Source organism: Schistocerca serialis, chromosome 5, assembly GCF_023864345.2.
Source record: "Schistocerca serialis cubense isolate TAMUIC-IGC-003099 chromosome 5, iqSchSeri2.2, whole genome shotgun sequence".
Lineage (NCBI taxonomy): Eukaryota > Metazoa > Arthropoda > Insecta > Orthoptera > Acrididae > Schistocerca > Schistocerca serialis.
Window position 1 is genome coordinate 250,562,198 of NC_064642.1, and position 22,686 is coordinate 250,584,883.

Consider the following 22,686-nt stretch of genomic DNA (forward strand, 5'->3'; position numbering starts at 1 on the left):
AATGGCTCTTCCCTGAGTTGGAAGTAGATGAGCCAGAGAACTTCATTTTCCAGCAAGATGGTGCGCCACCTCACTGGCATAGCGAAGTACGTGATTGGTTGAACTTCACCATCCCCAAGCACTGGATAGGCCTCACGGGGCCCAATGACGTGGCTTGCTTTGCATGGCCTCCACAATCACCCGACCTAATGCTTTTGCTACAATCACTAAAGACGCACTTATCAGCGTTTGGGAAGAACTCGGCTATAGACTTGATGTGTGCTGTGTGACAAATGGTGCTCACATTTAACATTTATAAGGTTCTTGGTAAAGAAAGACCTGCCCCAGGCGAACGGTCTACCCGACGGGAGGCCCTAGCCACTCGACATTTCATTTTGTCTGGTTGAAGGCAAATGCAACACTCATTGGTGAAGAGAACGTGATGCCAATCCTGAGCGGTCGTCTAGGCTTGGTTGAACTACAGACAGCACGAGTCGTGTACCTCGTCCCTGGTGGAATGACTGGAACTGGTCGGCTGTCGGACCGCTTCCATCTAATAGGCGCTGCTCATGTATACTTGTTTACATCTTTGAGCGGGCTTAGTGACATCACTGAACGGTTAAAGAGGACGTGACTTTTTTGATGTGTGTATATACTGTATATTTTCCACCTGTCAGATTTCTTCTGATTTTCCATGAGAGCACTATACATACATCTGCTTCTCTTTTCTTCTCTTTAACTTCCTGTAGGCGGTATCTACACTTTGTCTAGTTATAAGAGGTAGACTTACTCTTCCCTCTGGTCATCTCTGGTTAGCCATTTGGCATTTTCTGTCAGCCTCGTTTTCGGACGTTTGTATTCCCTTTTCGGGTGCTTCATTAGATGTCTTTTTGTATGTCCTCTTTTCACAAATAAATCCAGTATCTATTGTAATATTCAAGGACTTTTACTAGGCCTTGTCTTTCTACATATTTGATCCTCCACTGCCTTCATTATTTCATGTTTATAACTTACTTTTTCGTCTTCTGATGGATTCCTTCCCCCTGCTTCACTCAACTATTGCCTTATGCTGTCTTTGAAACTCTCAACATCCTCCTGTTCTTTCGCCTTATCTATGTCCTATTTTCAACTTTTTTTGCAAAATTTTCAGTTTCAAGTACGGAGAGATCAACTTTTGCCTCTGGAAATACCTTACAGTCTACAATCTGGTTATGAAATCTTGTATTATTAATATACAATCAATACGAAATCTTCCAGGATCTCCAGGTCACTTCCACATAATTATACAACATTCTTTCATAATCGTCAAACCAAGTGTTAACGATGATTAAATAATGTCGAAATCTTCCAGGATCTCCAGGTCACTTCCACATAATTATACAACATTCTTTCATAATCGTCAAACCAAGTGTTAACGATGATTAAATAATGTCCTGTGCATAATTCTAGCACATGAATTTTCTTTAATTCCTTTCTCCAAGTCTATAGTCTCCTTATATTTTTCCTTTTCTTCATCTTCTTGCTGCCGTATTCCAGTCACCAAAAAGAAGGGCTCCAAGCACTATGGGACATAAACATCTGAGGTCATCAGTCCCCTAGACTTAGAACCACTTAGACTTAACTAACCTAAGGACATAACACACATCCAAGCCCGAGGCAGCATTCGAACCTGCGACCGTAGCAGCAGCGCGGTTCCGGACTGAAGCGCCTAGAACCGCTCGGCCACACCCATTAGAATTAAATTTTCCTCTTCCTTCTGTCTCTCAAAAATTTCTTTTATCGTTCCATGTATTGTTTCACATCTTCATTGACTGCAAGGCAACGGCCTTGCCGCAGTGGATACACCGATTCCCGTGAGATCACCGACGTTAAGCGCTGTCGGACGTGGTCGGCACTCGGATGGGTGACCATCTGGGCCACCACGTGCTGTTGCCATTTTTTGGGGTGCACTCAGCCTCGTGATTCCAACTGAGGAGCTACTCGACCGAATAATAGCGGCTCCGGTCAAAGAAAACCATCGTCACGACCGGGAGAGCGGTGTGCTAACCACACGCCCCTCCTATCCGCATCCTCATCTGAGAATGACACGGCGGTCAGATGGTCAAGATGGGCCACTTGTGGCCTGAAGACGGAGTGCTTTTTTTCATTGACTGCAAAGGCATCTGCAATTAATTTTGCACTACTGTGATGGGTGTTCGTCAGGCGACAGTGATGCTTTCAGTATGTGGGATCACTAAGCTGCTCTTAGCGGCTTACTCGCATTCCTACTTTCTTATTCATTATTAGACCTGCTCCTGCATAACCTCTATTTGATTTTGTTCTTTTAACTCTGTTCTCCTCTGACCGAAAGTTCTGTTAACCTTGCCACCGAACTTCACGTATCCCTGCTATATGTAAACTCAACCTACCAACTCCATTTTTAAATTTTCTAACTTACCTACTTTATAACGGTCCTAACTTTCACATTCCGGTCCGTAGTCTGCCAGTGTTGTTTTCCCTGATAATGGCATCCTCCTCAGTAGTCCCCACCTGGAGATCCGAATGGGTGTCTATTCTACCTCAGCAATATTTTGCCCAAGAGGATGCCATCATCATAAGATGCAAGCCCTCAAGTAAAGTACCGGCTGTATTTTCGCCTTGCTTTCAGCCCTTCGCAGTTGTTGCAAGGCCTGATCAGCAGTCATCCAGTCTGTTGCCCCTGCAGCTAATTCAGAGGCTGCTGCAACTCTTCATGAACAAGATGTTTGTTTGAACTTTCTACAGAAATGCCTCTGTTGTGATTGCACCTACAGCACTACTACCTGTAGCGTTAAGACACACAATGCTCCCTACCTCGGCAAAGTATGTGCTTCATGGAGCACCAATATAAGTGTAGGCTGGAACTAACTTGTTTTAATCATTTTCATTTTTCTCCTGTGACGTATTCTCAAGCTTGTATAGAAACCTCCTCAGTTGAAGCGGAGTTAAATGCATCGTGTTGACATTTGGCCTATAGATTTCGAGGTTCACACCAACATGGGCGTCAATTGTGTTTTCTAGTACAGAATCGATGTCGCGCTGATGCAGTAGTAATGTATTGTACGAACTGGAAATTTTAATAACTTTGATAATGTGACATTGATATAAGAGAGAGGTCCCATCCATACTTTCAAATACTGTACAGTTATATCTAAGGTTTGACTTAACACCGTTCACTAATCTCTCAATTTCTCCGTGAGAGCTGCTATAAAACGGGGCCAAATAAACCAATTATTATTTGCACTTTTAATTAAACAATAAATCCAGATGGAAAAAAAAAATTTTCTCTCGTAGATGTAAATTCCAACTATGAACAATTTACGCACTGATTACACTACGCGACAAAGTATTTTTTTCCTGATTCTGGGTTAAAAATTCGCTCCTTATAGTAACTCATATACGCTGAGTAAGAATTGCAGTAGGATTTATTCAGGAAACAAAGTTCTGTAGGTACAAAGGTTATCAAGGATAATGATATCAACTATGTTGAATTGCGAATGTGAGAAATTTTATAGAAATTAAAGTTCGTACTTTGGGATGAAAACACTAAATATTATAATTAAGAAGTGAATTATAAATGTTTATTTACTTCTGAAATGAGTAAGCGATTGACAATGGCTTGGTTTAAAAGTGTGTAGAGCTTCTTGCTTTCCGCCTGTGAACATCTTCTGTTGCTCTCTGCAAAAACCAACAGTAATCCCCCATTGTGTTCGGATTGAAGCGGCCTTGGTATTTAGCTTCCATATTGGGCATTTCCTGGAGGAATGTTCCACCGTCCTCGTCACTCACGGCTCCCATATACGACGGAAAGAAGGTGAAATGCGAATGCAAGAGACACATCTTTGGTGACATTCGGCGATGGAGGTGCTGGAAGGCTGTTAGCAAATTTTCCACATTTCTGCCCAGCTGTCTGCCCTGTGGTTTCCAATGATGTCGTGCACGATAAGCACAAACGCGTCCCAAGCTGCTAGGGACGTCCAGTCATGATTGTCGATCTCGAATCAACTTCCGTTTTCCTGGTCCAACGAACACTTCTGGGTTCAATTTTGTGTCACGTTTCATCTTTCCAGACTTACGCTTTAAGTACTGAAAACCACGATATGTTTTATACATCGCTGCAAAAACTATTCCACAAAGCCCAGTTTTTTATGAAGTGAAGACAGGTAAATCTTATAACCATCCACATGAGGTACATGCTGAATGTTGTGCTTTCGAATACAGGTAAATTTCTGGGTGGCCAATTTTTCACTATGGAGTGATTATAGTCATCGCGACTATTCCACAGGCAGAAAAAGCACATGTGATTCGTGTATCTAGTCTGCATTCCTAACATGAGGGGTACAACCTTCAAGTCTCCGCAGATACTAAAATTATGCTCAGAGTACTTAATCAGCCTCAAGAGTGTGTTTATTGTTTCGTAGGTTTCCTTCGTTCCCATGCATGAGCAATAAGAATTGATGGTTTCCGGATGCTATTGTGTAGCAATGCAGCTTTGAGACAACTTGAGCTAGAGTCAATAAAAAGTCTCCACTCTTCTGCTATGTATATATTATGTAGTTCCTTTATGAGACCTGCCACGTTATGAGAGAAGCAAATACCGTGTTTAACAGCTTAGTATGCTGCGGATTTAATGTGTTGATCTCGAAAATGCGTAACTATAGCACCTCTCTCGAGTAAGTGGCACTCCTTCAGTCTGGAACCCCGCAGTTTAGAGCTTTCTTTCGACAAGGATAAATCGCGAACCAGGTAGTCCAGTCCGGCTTGGCTGATCAACAGCGCGTCATTGTCGGGATCATTCGCGTATTCCACAGCTCCAGCGTCACTGTTGTTATCTTCAGTATCAATTTCTTCGTTATTCGTTGGATCGAATGAAGGAGGAATTGGTACTGGATAATCTGTACCATGCGCCACAGTCTTTATACCAGACTGACAATCCGGGTACACGATTTTTGACTTGTTCTTTGTGCTGTACCTAGACATGTTGGCCAAGCAGAAACAGCAACACAAGTGGTCATGTTTTGCTCGCGCCAAATTATGGAAAAAGCAAAAGGCATTCGATTTCGTTTACCATTTACCCACTGTGTTAGGCTGTAGTAACAGACGGTACAACAGAAGTGAGAAGCCAAGGATTTTGTTTGATCTTTGATTACACATCCGAAGTAATGTTTGTCAGCTAGACATGGCTTTCTGGTCATCCCCTTGCGCTGGTCGGACGTGGTATACTTGCCATAAATGCAGTAAAAGCGGTCCAGACAATTCGCACAACTGCATATATTCACCTTTCACTTATTGAATCACCATATACTGAATTACCGAATCTCCTTATACGAAATCACTTGAATGTATGTTAGCACGATTGTTGATTACTAAAACACAGAATCTCACTAGCACGAAATATTCTCTAGCCACCAGACTGATGGACGAACAGGAGAAATTACACGGGAACTGATTTATAAAAGATGTTTAAAACTGCTTGCTTGCTGTAGCTCGTAGACAAGTTACAACTTGTCCCAGACTAGGTTAGGTTTTGTCCAAGTCTGCCTGTTAGCTTTCACTACTGCGCACTTATCTGTCCACAGATGCATTAAGCAAAGTAACCTTGAGAATATACACGCTTGCATACACACACACACACACACACAAAATCGTACATCAAACACGGCGCCGTGATGAACTACATATTAACCCATGTACAGGTTTTTAATATAAAATTACTTTAAGCTAAAACATCAAATCCAGACATCGTACATTTCTGATTGCAATACCGGAATCAGCGCACCCTATTACATATCCCTCGCATTGCTTTCAAACAGTAGCAAATTCATTGCTGCGTAGTGTTGTTACTTCTACGTATATGATCGCCAGAATATCCTCTCCCTTGCCCAGCACTGTTCTGCTAGTAAGGTCATCTCGATTCATTACTTGTCATGAGTAACTTCGCCAGCTAGATAGGTGAACCATGGACCTTGCTGTTGATGGGGAGGCTTGCGTGCCTCGGCGATACAGATAGCCGTACCGTAGATGCAACCACAATGGAGGGGTATCTTTTGAGAGTCCAGACAAACATGTGGTTCCTGAAGAGGGGCAGCAGGCTTTTCAGTAGTTGCAAGGGCAACAGTCTGGATGATTGACTGATCTGGCCTTGTAACACTAACCAAACGGCCTCGCTGTGCTGGTACTGCAAACAGTTGAAAGCAAGGGGAAACTACAGCCGTAATTTTTCCCGAGGGCATGCAGCTTTACTGTATGGTTAATGATGATGGCGTCCTCTTGGGTAAAATATCCGGAGGTAAAATAGTCCCCCATTCGAATCTCTGGGCGGGGACTACTCAAGAGGACGTCGTTATCAGGAGACAGAAAACTGGCGTTATACGGATCGGAGCGTGGAATGTCAGGTCCCTTAATCCGGCAGGTAGGTTAGAAAATTTAAAAAGGGAAATGGATAGGTTAAAGTTAGATATAGTGGGAATTGGTGAAGTTCGGTGGCAGGAGGAACAAGACTTTTGGTCAGGTGAATACAGGGTTATAAATACAAAATCAATTAGGGGTAATTCAGGAGTCGGTTTAATAATGAATAAAAAAATAGGCGTGCGGGTAAGCTACTACAAACAGCATAGTGAACGTATTATTGTGGCCAAGATAGACACGAAGCCCACGCCTACTACAGTAGTACAAGTTTATATGCCAACTAGCTCTGCAGATGACGAAGAAATTGAAGAAATGTATGATGAAATAAAAGAAAGTATGCAGATAGTGAAGGGAGACGAAAATTTAATAGTCATGGGTGACTGGAATTCGGTAGTAGGAAAAGGGAGAGAAGGAAACGTAGTAGGCGAATAAGGATTTGGGGGTAAGGAATGAAAGAGGAACACGCATGGTAGAATTTTGTGCAAAGCATAACTTAATCATAGCAAACACTTGGTTCAAGAAACATGAAAGAAGGTTGTATACATGGAAGAACCCTGGAGATACTAAAAGGTATCAGACAGATTATATAATGGTCAGAAAGAGATTTAGGAACCAGGTTTTAAATTGTAAGACATATCCAGGGGCAGATGTGGACTCTGACCACAACCGGTTGGTGATGAACTGTAGATTAAAACTGAAGAAACTGCAAAAAGGTGGGAATTTAAGGAGATGGGACCTGGATAAACTAACTAAACCAGAGGTTGTACAGAGCTTCAGGGAGAGCGTAAGGGAGCAAATAGCAGGAATGGGGGAAAGAAATACAGTAGAAAGAGAATGAGTAGCTTTGAGAGTGAAGTAGTGAAGGCAGCAGAGGATCAAGTACGTAAAAAGACGAGGGCTAGTAGAAATCCTTCGGTAACAGAAGAAATATTGAACTTAATTGATGAAAGGAGAAAATATAAAAATGCAGTAAATGAAGCAGGCAAAAAGGAATACATACGCCTCAAAAATAAGATAGACAGGAAGTGTAAAATGGCTAAGCAGGGATGGCTAGAGGATAAATGTAAGGATGTAGAGGCTTATCTCACTAGGCGTAAGATAGATACTGCCTACAGGAAAATTAAGGAGACCTTTGGAGAAAAGAGAACCACTTGTGTGACTATCAAGAGCTCAGATGGAAACCCAGTTCCAAGCAAAGAAGGAAAAGCAGAAAGATGGAAGGAGTATATAGAGGGTCTATACAAGGGCGATGTACTTGAGGACAATATTATGGAAATGGGAGAGGATGTAGATGAAGATGAAATGGGAGATATGATACTGCGTGAAGAGTTTGACAGAGCACTGACAGACCTGAGTCGAAACAAGGCCCCCAGAGTAGACAACATTCCATTAGAACTACTGACGGTCTTGGGAGAGCCAGTCCTGACAAAACTCTACCATCTGGTTAGCAAGATGTATGAGACAGGCGAAATACCCTCAGACTTCAAGAAGAATATAATAATCCGAATCCCAAAGAAAGCAGGTGTTGACAGATGTGAAAATTCCCGAACTATCACTTTAATAAGTGATAGCTGCAAAATACTAACGCGAATTCTTTACAGACGAATGGAAAAACTAGTAGAACCCGACCTTGGGGAAGCAGTTTGGATTCCGTAGAAATACTGGAACACGTGAGGCAATACTGACCCTATGGCTTATCTTGGAAGCTAGATTAAGGAAAGGCAAACCTACGTTTCTAGTATTTGTAGACTTAGGGAAAGCTTTTGACAATGTTGACTGGAATACTCTCTTTCAAATTCTCAAGGTGGCAGAGGTAAAATATAGGGAGCGAAAGGGTATTTACAATTTGTATAGAAACCAAATGGCAGTTATAAGAGTTGAGGGGCACGAAAGGGAAGCAGTGGTTTGGAAGGGAGTGAGACAGGTTTGTAGCCTCTCCCCGATGTAATTCAATCTGTATATTGAGCTAGCAGTGAAGGAAACAAGAAAAATTCGGTGTAGGTATTAAAATCCATGGAGAAGAAATAAAAACTCTGAGGTTCGCCGATGACATTGTAATTCTGTCAGAGACAGCAAAGGACTTGGAAGAGCAGTTGAACGGAATGGACAGTGTCTTGAAGGGAGGATATAAGATGAACATGAACATAAGAAAAACGAGGATAATGGTATGTAGTCGAATTAAGTTGGGTGATGTTGAGGGTATTAGATAGGAAGTGAGACACTTAAAGTAGTAAAGGGGTTTTGCTATTTGGGGAGCAAAATAACTGATAATGGTCGAAGTAGAGAGGATATAAAATGTAGACTTGTAATGGGAAGGAAAGCGTTTCTGAAGAAGAGAAATTTGTTAACATCGAGTATTGATTTAAGTGTTAGGAAGTCATTTCTGAAAGTATTTGTTTGGAGTGTAGCCATGTATGGAAGTGAAACATGGACGATAAATAGTTTAGACAAGAAGAGAATAGAAGCTTTCGAAATGTAGTGCTACAGAAGGATGCTGAAGATTACATGGGTAGATCACATAACTAATGAGGAAGTATTAAATAGGATTGGCGAGAAGAGAAGTTTGTGGCACAACTTGACCAGAAGAAGGGATCGGTTGGTAGGACATGTTCTGAGGCATCAAGGGATCAAAAATTTAGCGTTGGAGGGCAGCGTGGAGGGTAAAAATCGTAGAGGGAGACCAAGAGATGAATACACTAAGCAGATTCAGTAGGATGTAGGCTGCAGTAGGTACTGGGAGATGAAGAAGCTTGCACAGGATAGAGTAGCATGGAGAGTTGCATCAAACCAGTCTCAGGACTAAAGACAACAACAACAACAACAACTTTAAATGGTTTTAATTACCGATAAATTTGTGAAGTGGATAGCATTAAGGTTTCTTAGCTACTGCATTTAAAGTTATTATCTACCATTTTTATCATTTGAGTAATACATTGATACAGTCTTGCTGCTAAAATTCTGAAGCAATGAATGAGACAAAGGTTGAATAAACGAGCAGAAAAGATCTGCGAGGAAAATATAGTTCACAGAAGCCTACCCATGATCTAAGATTCCTTTGACTCAAGAGCTGGAGCGAATCAAAGGTAAATAACAGGTGCTTCATCACTGCTTCGTCACTACGTGTAACTGGCAAGAGCAGTTTTTATGCACTAGAACAGTTATAATCTAATGAAATTTTAAATTTATCAGGAAGTTCTTCAATCATATGTAACTAACACTTCTGACCGAGTGCTCCAACCCCGGTCAAAAAGCATGATAACCAAGGTCCCGCGATCATGGTTAAAATTAAATCGTGTTTAAAATGTTTCTGCAGTGCACCAACGTTAATCGCTGGTCAGCAAATCGTCGTCAGCCAATCGTGCATTTGACCACGATAATCTCTGTACATTGCAATGGAACGTTCTCTGGCGATACAAAGATGTTAGTAAACATGAAACTGCACAGATAATCGGTGGTGCCACATTCTCTCTTTGCTGTGTTTTCCGTCGATAAGAGGAAGTGTGTATACCTACCTCGGTACCTATTTCTGAGCTATTCGTTTTTTTTTTCGAATAATAGCGAATGAAAGAAGAACACCGAACTTCTCGATGTACCAGATAGATGTACTTCTTTAACTGGTGGGTGCAAATGCCTCCGTTCTTGAAAATAAGAGAACTGACGGCTGCAGCTTAAAAGAAAAACAGGCAATGTGGTCCCATGTGGAGGTGCAATTTAATTCTACTCCTGATAAGTTTGCCGGCCGAAGTGGCCGTGCGGTTAAAGGCGCTGCAGTCTGGAACCGCAAGACCGCTACGGTCGCAGGTTCGAGTCCTGCCTCGGGCATGGATGTTTGTGATGTCCTTGGGTTAGTTAGGTTTAACTAGTTCTAAGTTCTAGGGGACTAATGACCTCAGCAGTTGAGTCCCATAGTGCTCAGAGCCATTTGAACCTGATAAGTTTAATCACAAATTAATAACTTTTCTAGATTCATCGTAAGCATAGGGTACGGCACACTCTGGCTTGTGGTTTGAAATTGGAAAGTGTTATTGGCGTATCACTGAAATAACGTGATACGGCTAAGTACATTTGCGGTTGGAATTGTTTTGTTAGTTTTAAATTTAAAATCCAGTGCCATGCTACTGTTAACTAAAGATTACGTAACTAACGGAAGCTTTCTTGTTGAAAATTGTGAACATACGTTTCTCAGTTAGCCCTGTGCCGTATTCTTCATGTATTCCTTTACCACCTTCTTTTTATGAACTGATATACAAACAAGAGTCATATACAGATCTTAGATTTTTATTGCAGTTATAGGTTAAGGGCCTCAGAATGCAAAATGTACTTAGGAATGTAAATTATATAAGAATTAATTTATGGTACTACAAACTTCAACATTTATTTAATTTTAGGTGTGATAAAAAGATACTGTAACAGGATGAAAACCAGTTATGAAAACATGAAAAGAAGACTTTGGAAAGATCTTGCAGAAGAAAAGGTGGAAGTGTATAAAACAGGTGGGGAAGCCTATCCAAAAAACCAGGATCCATTATCGGGCTAAACTGTTAGAAATTTTTGGTTCCTCAATGAACAAATGAACAAATGCATACGATTCTGATGCCCAGTTTCGTATGATTGTGGATGTTGTTAATATGGAGTGCAGTGCAGTGAGAACACAGCACCTGCTTCAGTTGTCGAGTTAGCGGAGTGCACACAACCTATCACTTCCCACCCACCTGACGTAATACAAAGTAAAGAGACATCAAAGAATGTTCTGGTGGTTGTCACCCAGCTGCAGTCTGTTTCGCAGTCTCCTGATTCACCCAAAGAAAACATCTGCACGTCAAAAAATACATGGCATAGTCGCAGGGTGCCTGCAAAACCAGGGCCATCAGGTTCAGGAACAGTAATCGAAAATGTGTGCAAGAAGAGAGTGGAAGTACTGGAGGCCCAATTACACATGATGAAGGCAGAACATAAGAAGGTGCTGAAGATTAAAAATTTAGGGATTCTGGCCCTAAAAGAAAAACTAAAATACTGGAAGAAGAAAAATGCCAGTAAAATGTGATTTTTTTCCTGTGACAGTGAATTTTTGTAATTTCTTTCTGCTGTGTTGTATTCTGTCTTATGTATTAAAGTTGTCTCACAGTTCAAACTGTTTCTCTGTGTTGGTCCCGTTAGTGATGACTGCTATTTTTCTAACTGTTGTCAGTCTAATATCTGCTTACAGCTTATTTAGTCTGGACTACGTTTCATCCAATCACTTAAGATTAGATTTACTTCATAAATAAAAACAGGTTAGCAGCACTGCAGTTTACATAATTAAGCTACATGTCAGTTGCAGGCCTGTAGCCATAATTTCAGGTGCCAATTTCTACTTAAATGACTTAACAGTTAGGTAGACCGTTAATGAAACAAAATAATAGTAATAAAGCATCTTTGTTACTCTACGTTTGAAATGAACATATGTGCTGTAACAGTTATGTACATGAGGCCCAATGTACTCATGATTTGCATTATTTATACCATAAATATCCTAAAATATTAAATTATGAGGGAAAGTGCTCCAAACCATAACTTTGTGTGTGCCATTTTCCTAGAAATACTATGCACCTGGTAATGTTTATGATGGGAACCTATAACTTTTATGACAATACAATTTATAGTGAGGCATTTTGAGAAATACATTGCTGTGATGAGCAGTCCTTTCTGCAAAAATAAGTATAGCATATGTGACTTTCCTAGCAATACTCTGCGCCTGCTAATGTGTATGGCAGAAACCTGTAACATTTATCACAACAGTATTTGTAGAGAGGCATTATTGAGTAATACAATGTCAATATGGGCACTCTTTTCTGCAGCAGTGAGATTAGCATTGTGTGGCTTTTCTAGCAATGGTCTGCACCTGTTAGTGTTTATAATGGCAACCTACAGCTTTTATCACAACAGATTTTGTAGCAATATATTTTCAGTAATGCATTCCTGTGATGGGGCACTCTTTTCTGAAATATTGAGAATAGCATTGTTTGGCTTTTCTAGCAATACTGTGCACCTGTTAATGTTTATAATGTCTGCCCATGACTTTTATCACTACAGAATTTGTAATTTGGTATTTTACAGTAACACTTTGTCATAATGGGGCACTATTTTCTGCAGTAGTGAGAATAGCATTGTGTGGATTTTATAGCAATACACTGCATTTGTTAGTAGAAAGATATTTCCAGTAATGTATTCCTATGACGGGATGCTGTTTTCTGCTATAGTAATCATAGCATGTGTGGCTTTCTTAGCAATACTCTGCACCTGCTAATGTTTATGATGGCAACCCATAGATTCTGCCACAACGGTATTGGTAGTGAGGCATTTTTCAGTGGCACTGTGCTGTGACAAGGAATTCCCTTCTGCAAAGGTGAGCATTAAATACGTGAAAAACTGCATCAATATCATTGACAGAGTGAGGGAGGGAGTTTTCCTCTGTAATATGTTAAAGTATGACACTTCTTACAGACAACCCAATGCCTTACGGTTCCGCTTTCATATCTTCCGAAGTAGCACACTCCTTTAATTATTGCTCTTGCACTGACCCCCGAAGTATTAGACATTGCTGACCAAATTCCGTTGCCTTTTGCAGCAATGAGAACTTGTTTTGGTAGCAATTTCTAAACACAAATTTGTCTTCAATTTCATGTATTTTTTGATGCCATACAGTTGTACATAATATTGTGTAAAGTGATGCTACAGCATGGCTGGTTAGAATTAACAATGTAATTCAATTCTTTGCACAGTTTGTCATTACATCAACATTTTTCTAGAAATCTATAACCCCATATCACATACGTGATCTAGGCTACAACTTTATATCCGCACACAATTATGTTTGAAGGAGATCATGTTGTAAACAAAGGGTAGTGATTCATATAGAAACAATTTAACAAATGAAGTATCCCAAACTGGCATTTTATGTTATTATCCAAATGATTATTTATTTTGTGCTTATATGTTTACTGCATATTCACAAGTTTAAGCTAATCTAGGTGATAAGACTGCATAAATAGTGAGCAGAAGCGCAGTAAAATAATCTCTAATCTGAACAATTCTCATAATAAGCAATGTGTTCTTTTAATATGGCAAAAATGTTGGACATTCACACATTAGTTGTTACAGTAGAAAATTTAAGAGATGTCTAGGATCTATAGTGAACATAATACAGAACTATCCAATTATATTTTATACCAACCGCTTTTACTCTCACACTCTCTAAATGGAATGGAGTCCTTTGTTCTCAAATTTAAGTACATACACGGAAACTGAACATGTATATAAATAATAGAGTACTGCAGTGCTTCCACAAACAATGTGATACGAGAAGTATATGTTTAATAATGAATTATCAACAGTTCCAAACTAAAAAAATCTCTCAGAAAAGCAGCAGCTGGGTAATTGTCTGTAGGCAACACATCTTGTCCCTGGCACGCCACAACCTCAAGTTTCTCATCACTCACCCAGTTCATTAAGTACTTTTATGTTCCCTAGATAACAGAAAATTATAGATTATATGCTGAAATAATGGGAAAAATTAAAAATACGGCGAAATCCCGTAATTATAATCGTATTTTTTTATTCTGAACAATATCTGAATTTATGTTACTTTATCGGTAAAGTTCATTAATTATTACACGGCGCACTGCTCTTCTTGGTAATGTGTCATCAAAATACATCTGCTGTCCGGGTAGCACAGGATCGTTATCTTCAATATTGGGGTCTCTCTCGTCACGTAACTGATTTCAAAGTCGAGAAATTTCTGGATCTGCTGGTGGTTCTTCACTGCTTTTACTCCTCGCAATATTATGCAAGACAGCTGTACCCATAGTTATTGACATTTCTTTTTGTGGATTACATCTTATTCCTGCAGATAATATCGGAAACCTTCTCTTCCACAAGCCATATTTTCTCACAACATTATTTCTAGTTTTAATATGAGAAGTGATATATCGATGCTCTGCTTCATTTTGCGGATTCAAAAGTTGAGTTAACAAGTAGGATCTAAATGCATAACCACTATCTCCCAGTAAGTGACCTTGTGGTATTTCTCCATTTTCAAATTCAGTTCTGCGAGCGCAGTTGAGAAATATGGCACTGTCATGCACAGAGCCCGGCCATCGAGCGACAATAACTCTTATTAACAAATTGTGATCACTAATGGTTTGACAGTTAAAAAAAAATATTATTTCCTATTGCGGAAAAGTTCTGCATTATGTCCTCCAGGCGACTGAATTCTTCTATGGGTACAATCCAAGGTACCAAGAACGCCTGGAAATGGGTCCAAATGACTAAAACCGTACATCACAGAGCGCACTTCTTCTCTTACGGGAAATTTTACAAAGCGAGGAGACATTGGTGCTATGATGTCTGATACATCACTGATGATTCGTTGTGCTGTTGTACGATGTACATTACCGTTGTCCCCATTAAGAATGTTGAATGCACCTGTTGCATATGCCCTTAAAGTAATCAAAAGTCTGTTCATCGGCGAAATATGGTTATTCCGATCAGTAGGAAATTCTAACCTATCATTAATTTGGTTTAATAACCACCACACTGTTTCTTTTGACAGACGAAATCTCTCTTCACACTTTCTGTCACCATAATCTTCAAAAGGGTTTCCCCTTTCCACAATCACTCCAACACGGTTTCGGTCACGACTTAAATGGTCAAATTATAACAATTCTTCCTCAGTGCCGTCCATAACATCAAAACGCTCCACCACCTTAATAGCGTATGCTTCTAAAACCGTGGCTAAGTCGAGCAAACCGGGAAAGAGCCCCGGTTGAATATAACCGCGGTCGATTCCCTCGTTTAACTTAGATCGATGTTGGTGCACCAGAATTTTGCGTTGAACAGGATTATACATCGACTTAACAGCGGTTAACTGTTAATCGAGATTGGTGGACTCGGCCATTAATGTTTGTTCCTACTAATTATCGTACATTGGTTTTATAATTGGTTACACTACTTCGTTTGTTGTAACTGGTATGATAGAAGCTATGACGGAGTGGCCAGGTGAGAGGCTAACACTAATTCCGACATCCTTTAAAACAAAGTTATTAACAAGCAATTCATACTCAACAGTTTTTAAAAAGCATATTGTCCTATCACTTTTTTCTTTTTTTAAGGCGTAGCCACTGCAAGGCTTCCTCTTAGTTGATAATACATATCTTAATTGATAATACATCAAGCGTAAAACACCTGTGATACAGTAGTGTTAAATTTGAGCCTAAGGCAATTATGACATCAATTAAATTTTCAAGTCCAGCTCGATAAGTAGCTGTGATAAATTTAAAATCGTCAATGCGATGTTATAAACGGATAAAAACAATCTGACAGCAATCCCAACCTAAAAACAATATTCAGGGAAGTATAATTTAACAAAAGCATTTCAAATACACAACAACGAATTACAGCGGGACCCCCTTATCGTAAGTTTTGTACTTACCAGTTTTTCTCGCGCCACAATTTAAAATTAGCTTATTTACTGTAACGGAGTACTGAACAATTTCAAAAAAAGTTTAGGTGCAAAAGTCCTTCAGATTAACGCCAAACTAAGAGACGTGAAGTGCTCAAATTCAAAAGGTAATTACTTAACTCAAGAACAAATCTGCAGAATTAGAATTCATGCGCTGCTACCTCAGTGCCGTAATCTTGCAATCTTATTTTATTACAGTCGTCAGTCTTGTGCACAGTTCCTGGTTATACATTACACACATCATTAAATTGGCGTGATAAGACCTGAAACGTATATCAGTTACCACTGGTCCCACACATGCGTAGAAAATAATGGCCCCATAAGGTAAACTCAATGACAACCTTGTAACATGAGCAGTTAAAACAAAGAAATGACCAGTCGCGCACAAGGGCAGACTCAATTACAATAGTGCAAGACGAACAACTAAAACACACAGATGGCCAAGTACTCAGTATTAAAGTTACTTAGCTTCAGGTGGAGCTATCCAGTACTCGTGGGTAAATGCAACCTGGGTGCAGCGACAATATAGTGACGGCTGTACAGACCTCCAGCCGCTGCTTTAACCACCGATCTCCATCGGGCAACACCAGTTTTGTGAAACCGAAGTGCTCTTTCATGCAAAGGGGAATTCCTTTCCAAATTACGGCTTTCCAAACAACGGCTCTCAACTACAACTAAGTCGCGCTATCACTGAAGGCGCGGCCAAGTCGTTTTCCGGCACATACACGGGCTGCTCCCAGCACAGAGCCCCGCTTGCCACTTTCCTCGTATCGCTGCTAACTCAAAGATTCCTTTGCTCCCCGAGCCCATGGAGCATAAATATCAATGGAGTGAGCATAGCCTATCGCGCATGTTCTCAACATCAAACCGGACTAGTCAATTGGTAGTGCGACGTCGCTGATTGTCTGCAATTTGTGACAACAGCAAAACTTTAGTATTACACGCATTCAACTGTTTTTATGTACGTTTCTACACGTTTTATTAGTAGTAACAGCCATGGTGCAGTATTGTTGTTGCTACGAATGTAAAGAGAAGTTCTTGAAAGGAGGACCAGTTACTTTTCATAGGTACGTGCAACAAATCTCTAATAGTGAACAACATATTGATGTGAGGTACTTCATATGTTTACAAGTATCGAGACGCGGTATTATAATGTCTTGTATTGTAGAGCAAATTTCTGCGATTTTTTTACCCATGTGTTTACGGGAGAAATGCTAGATAATTTTGCAGGTGCCTTTAAGCTGCCAGTCAGTGCTTACGTATTCGTACTATATTCATCTGCAGATAAAATTTGTATAAGACAGTATGATTAATTTCCCCCAGTTTATTCAGGTCCTCAAACTCTGTGAGTATCTAAGTACTTGTGCATGAGACAGTTCCCTACATTATATAATTTTTGTATTCTAGTTTCCAGAAAGATGTACAGAGAGTCAAAAAATGGCTCCACAAAATAAAAAGAAAGAATTTCGTCCCTACAAAATATTCAAAAGTGTCCTCTAAACACTTCACTGCAGAATGCTTTGATACGGAGACGTTTGGAAATAGAAAACCTAAAAAGATGTAGTTGACTGTCACTCCTTTTCCCGCTCCCGAAAAAAAAACGTAAATAAAGTGGAACTGAGCTATGATATTGTGGCGAAAAAGCACAACACCCTTACTCTTTCAGTTCCAGGTATAAAATTGTTAAGATGTCTATAAAGCACATATACAAAGTTTCGGGATACTTCTGAAGGTGATATATCTTTACTAGCGAAGTAATAACACTCAAAATACGCTAAGTGCTATACGGACTAACATGCGCCGTCCCAATACCACGTGACTTGAGCTGACAGATTTGTCATTCTGTGCATCCGAATGTTCACTCGATAGATATTTCTACTCTATGCCCGAGCCACGCTGCCCCGAGGACTGCATTCGCACCAGAAGCCTCTCTGGTAAAGACATTCTACACAACCAGCGATACCATCAGAGAGGCACGAGGTCGAACAATACCAAAAGTTAGCGGAACGTTTCGACACACAGCACAATAACCTACAAATACTACCACTGTGTCTGACGTACTGGCTTCGAGTCAGTCCTCATAGAGGTTGTAGGTGGACCTTAACTCATCAGATAAGATCTCAAACCTGTGTAAATTTTACTGACCTAGCGCCTTGACTCCAAACATTTGCCCAAGAGAAATGGGAGGCGATGGTCTGGACACTGAAAACGCCTCCCTGGCTACGGTAAACTTCTACTACACATTACTCGGATATCCAGTATTAGGCAGCCTATTATGTGACGTAGAAGAAACTTGGCAAGTTATTTTATTAAGGACATTGGCGTTGATTAAAATAACAAGAAAAGACATACAGTTGTTACAAGATCGTGCGTCTACATCAACTTACGATCTACAATCCACACGTAAAATAATTCACTTGTTAAAAATTTACTACATATAAAAATTAAATAATTTTCCTAATACGGAATTCGTCTTCATTGCTCGCAGATCCGGGCTAACGTACAGCCTCACTGGCCATAGGGAGGACTCACACTCTGTGATTGCTTCCATAAGGGATCACATCCTTCGGTTATTGTTCGTGACTATCTCACAATCCACGATGAGATTCTAGCTGTTAGTAAATTTTATTCGTTTTCAAGTGTCGTCATCATATTATTTTTATATACATTTATATAATTCACAATTCACTATTAAGTGGCTGGCAGAGGATTCATCGAGACACCTTTAAGCTACCTCTCTATCGGGAAACACGAACACTTAAATCTTTACGTGGGAGCTTTGATATCTATTATTTTATTATGATAATGATATCTTCCTATGTAGGTGGACGCCAACAAAATATTTTCACAGTTTGAGGTGAAAGATGGTGTCTGAAATATCATAAGATGTTCCCGGCGCAGAGAAAAAAACCTCTGTTTTAACGACAGCCACCCCAATTCGGGTGTCATATCCATCGTACTGTCTCCCCTATTTCGCGACAGCAAAAAACGACCTACCTTTAATCGAATATTTTCGATATTCTCCGTCAATCATATCTGATACGGATACCACGCCGCACAGCAATACTGCAGAAGTGAGAGGACAAGCGTAGTGTAAGTAATCGTATTAGTTTAAGTTATTCATAATTGTAATCTTGAAGTATTTAGCTGAATTTACATCCTTTAGACGTGGGTGATTTATCGTGTAAGCGAAATTTAGCGGATTCTTCGTAGTACTCGTGTGAATGACTTCGCACTTTTCATTTTACGCAATCAACCGCCACTTTTCTCACCATAAAGTTATCTTGTCTAAATCGTTTTGCAATCAGTTTTGATCATCTGGTGGCCTTATATGACAGAAAATGATGACATCATGTGCAAACAATCGAAGTGGACTGCTCATATTATCTCCTAAATCATTCACGTAGATCAGGAATAACAGAGGGCCTAGAAATTCTTATTTGACGTCTTGTGCAGGTAATAAATAGGAGTTTTAATTTTAATAAAGTAATCAATATTGATCATAAAATATTTTATTCATGGTAGATGGTTTCATTCTTTGAAGATCGTCATAAAACTGGTAAGTGTCTCAGAAAATTCAAGAGGAGATCACAATAATTAATACAAGTAACGATGAAATATAAAAGATGCATACATTTGAGAAAATTGCTGAGACGGCGAGTGGAGGTAGTATTATGCCAACTCCACGCGGAATAGCTTTGCAGTCTAAGGCATCTTGTCACGGTTCGCGCGGCTCCTCCCGTCGGAAGTCCAAGTCCCCCCTCGGGCATGGGTGTGTGTGTGTGCGTGTGTGTGTGTGTAGTTTTTAGCGTAAGTTAGATGAAGTTAGATTAAGTGGTGCGTAAGCTTAGGGACTGATGACCTCGGTAGTTTGGTCCCATAGTCCTTATCACAAATTTCCAAATTCTTATGCCTATAGGCATATTTCCTCGACCTTTTAAGGGTCCGTGTAACAATAACATTGGGCATTAATCATTCTTTGCAACTAGTGGCTGCCGCTGTGACGCCAGTAAGGAACAGCATCTGCCTCCGGAACAGCGCTATAATAAGTGAGGCACACATTCATACGACGTATTTTAGTTTCTGAAGAAATAATGAAATGTAATTTGCTACTCTGCTATTCCTAGAATATTCCTAATACTTTCTGACTTTCTATAAACTGTACATCTTTTAAACAAATACTGCTGATTTAAAAAAATCAAGCGTCTGTAGAATCGAACATGAAGGGAAAAAAAGGAGCAACGCATAATCAGCATTTTCAGTTTTCTGTGAAAGTGAATGACCGGAATAAGCAAACAATTTTGTGAATTGGCTCTGAGGAAAGTTTGAACATCTATATAAAGCTCATTTTGATTTTAATTGATAATAATTTAAAAGAACTTCAACTAATAAAACACTCGTATTTGCTTAAACAGTTATACAAGTGCCTCTTTTGTAGAAAGCATTTGACTTGAGTGATGCAACGAAAACATACTTCAAAGTATCTACGATTCATCCAAGAACACATCGTTATAACTGCAGGTAGACGATAGCCGAGATTTCCCCTGAGAAAAGTGTAACTTTACTGTGAAAGACGCGTAAAACAATCGGCTTGCGAATGTCCTTAACCCATAAAAGTTTTGACCCCTGTAATAAACTTCTCATGTGATTGAGTGAAAATATTTTGTACGGTATTCGATTAATTTCACGGGACACAAATGCAGTTATTATATTTCTTAAATGCGCACAATTCGTTTCGTTGATGATAACTGCCATCGGAGATCTTTATTACATGCTGGAAGTCTCTTCCACATGTTTTTCAGATAGATGTTACTCCTCTGTAAAGCCGCCAAGGAAATATGTAATTGGATGTATGTGAGTTATTGTATACAATTTCATCTGTGAATGTACGTTTACCAGTACTCTTTTTTCGTGATGGAAGTTTTCTTATACCTCTATGCTTCTTCTATGGATCTCAAGTTTGTCGAAAGGATCCATCCTTTCTTCTGTTGCACGTGGTATACAACACTGGCTCTATTACTAGAAGGAAACTTAACACGCTGGAAATAGATCGCTCTTAAGCACTCGTTCCCGCGGTAAATTCAGCTGTTCCAGACATAAGTCTCTAACATAATCAATTTCTCTCAAATAACAAGGGCAGATAGTGACACTACCAATATTCAGACTGTCTTTCCTATTCCAATCCCACAGCAAAATCTTTCACAGGCTTGCATCGTGAAGGAATGGATGAAGCACAACTTCCGCTCCTCTACTGTTGCGATTGTCGGAAGTAGTCAACAACAGTACAACCCGGCATCGCTTGCTCATGTTGTAAACAGTGTCGTTAGCAAATCACTCACTAGACAAAATTAACTGAGCGGAAACGACAACACTGACATAACCACACAGCCTCCAACACACAAATACTGGGGCGATGCGTTCCTTTCTGACGTCATGCGCACAATGACAGGATCGCGTTTGCTTCTGTGCGGCGTTTACTGCGTCTTCTTGTCGACTGTGTCAGCCACAGATGTACATTCATCATTGGGTTTCGGGTCGGCTGTTTCCATGGCTACGGACGCTGTGTGGCCTAGCTTCGATAACAGGATTTCTGCATTTGTAATTGCTCTCGAAACTAATACGGAAAAATGAAAATATTGGAATCGTTAACTATAATTAAGCTATATAAGAGGTTAATTCCAGTTACGGATTTCAACCACTGCATGATTATTTCGATCGTCTTTGCAGCAGACGTGTACACTGAAATGTAGAGGGATATTTGCACTTGCACTTGCTCTCCGAACTGCTGCGAAAAAGCAGTTTAGGAATCGGTAACTAAAATTAACATTTACTGAACAATGAGTCACCGATTCCAATATTAGTTCGAAACATCCCCTTAGAAATATTTATCAACGACTGTACTGACAAACCCCTTAGGTTATTTGATTTTCAAACAGCTGAGCAAAACTGAACGTACTCAGACATTACTCTCTTTACTTATTCTGATCAACACTAAACTGACACACAATATTTTTAGCGCAACGCAATCTGACTTTCAAAAATCCCTACAAAAGAATGGCCCTGACTAACAATAAACTATTCTTTTCATGAATCACTTACCCCACAAAAATCTTCGTTACTCGAACTACTGCAATACAGCGAGCGCCACTACTGCCAGCTAAATAAAAGATTCTAACTACAGAAGCACTAATTACTGATAGGCATAGTCAGCAAATGAAAGATTTTGATGGAGAACAAAAAATGTATTTACCTCAACAATGTTCCAAAGTCATCATATACAAGGTCATGCCACCCAGTCTTACAAAATTTACTGTCCCTGATGGACACACGTCCAGATCACACGCTCTCAAAACTCTGCCATCTCTCTCCCCACATCCACCACTGCTGGCGGCTCACCTCCAACTGTGCAACGCCACACGCTGTTCACAGCCAACTGCCCAAATCTACAATAGCAAATTCCAACAATGCAAACCAACCACAGACTGCACACAGCACAGTCAGTGATTTTCACATAGAGCGCTACATGGCGTCAGCAACATAAAAACCTAAACAGCCTCCTTACAAGTTAGTTTCTGTGAATTTTGCTTATTTGTGTACTGGAGTTTTCTTAGGATTTCTGAGTCGTTTTTTTCTTCTTTTTTCCAAATTTCATTCTTCTGTTTGATATAGATTACTATTTATTTTACTTCCCCGTTGTTGTGTTACATTTTAGTTTCTCCCAGCTCAAAACACCGGCTCTCCCGCGATCGTTACTGAATTTTGCAGTATTACGACATCACCAA

At 39.9% G+C, this 22,686-nt stretch overlaps 1 pseudogene; it reads left to right on the forward strand.

Annotated features, from left to right (window-relative positions):
* The first annotated feature begins 1,796 nt into the window (after positions 1-1,796).
* LOC126482699 (5S ribosomal RNA) lies at positions 1,797-1,914 on the forward strand (annotated as a pseudogene).
* Positions 1,915-22,686: the final 20,772 nt, after the last annotated feature.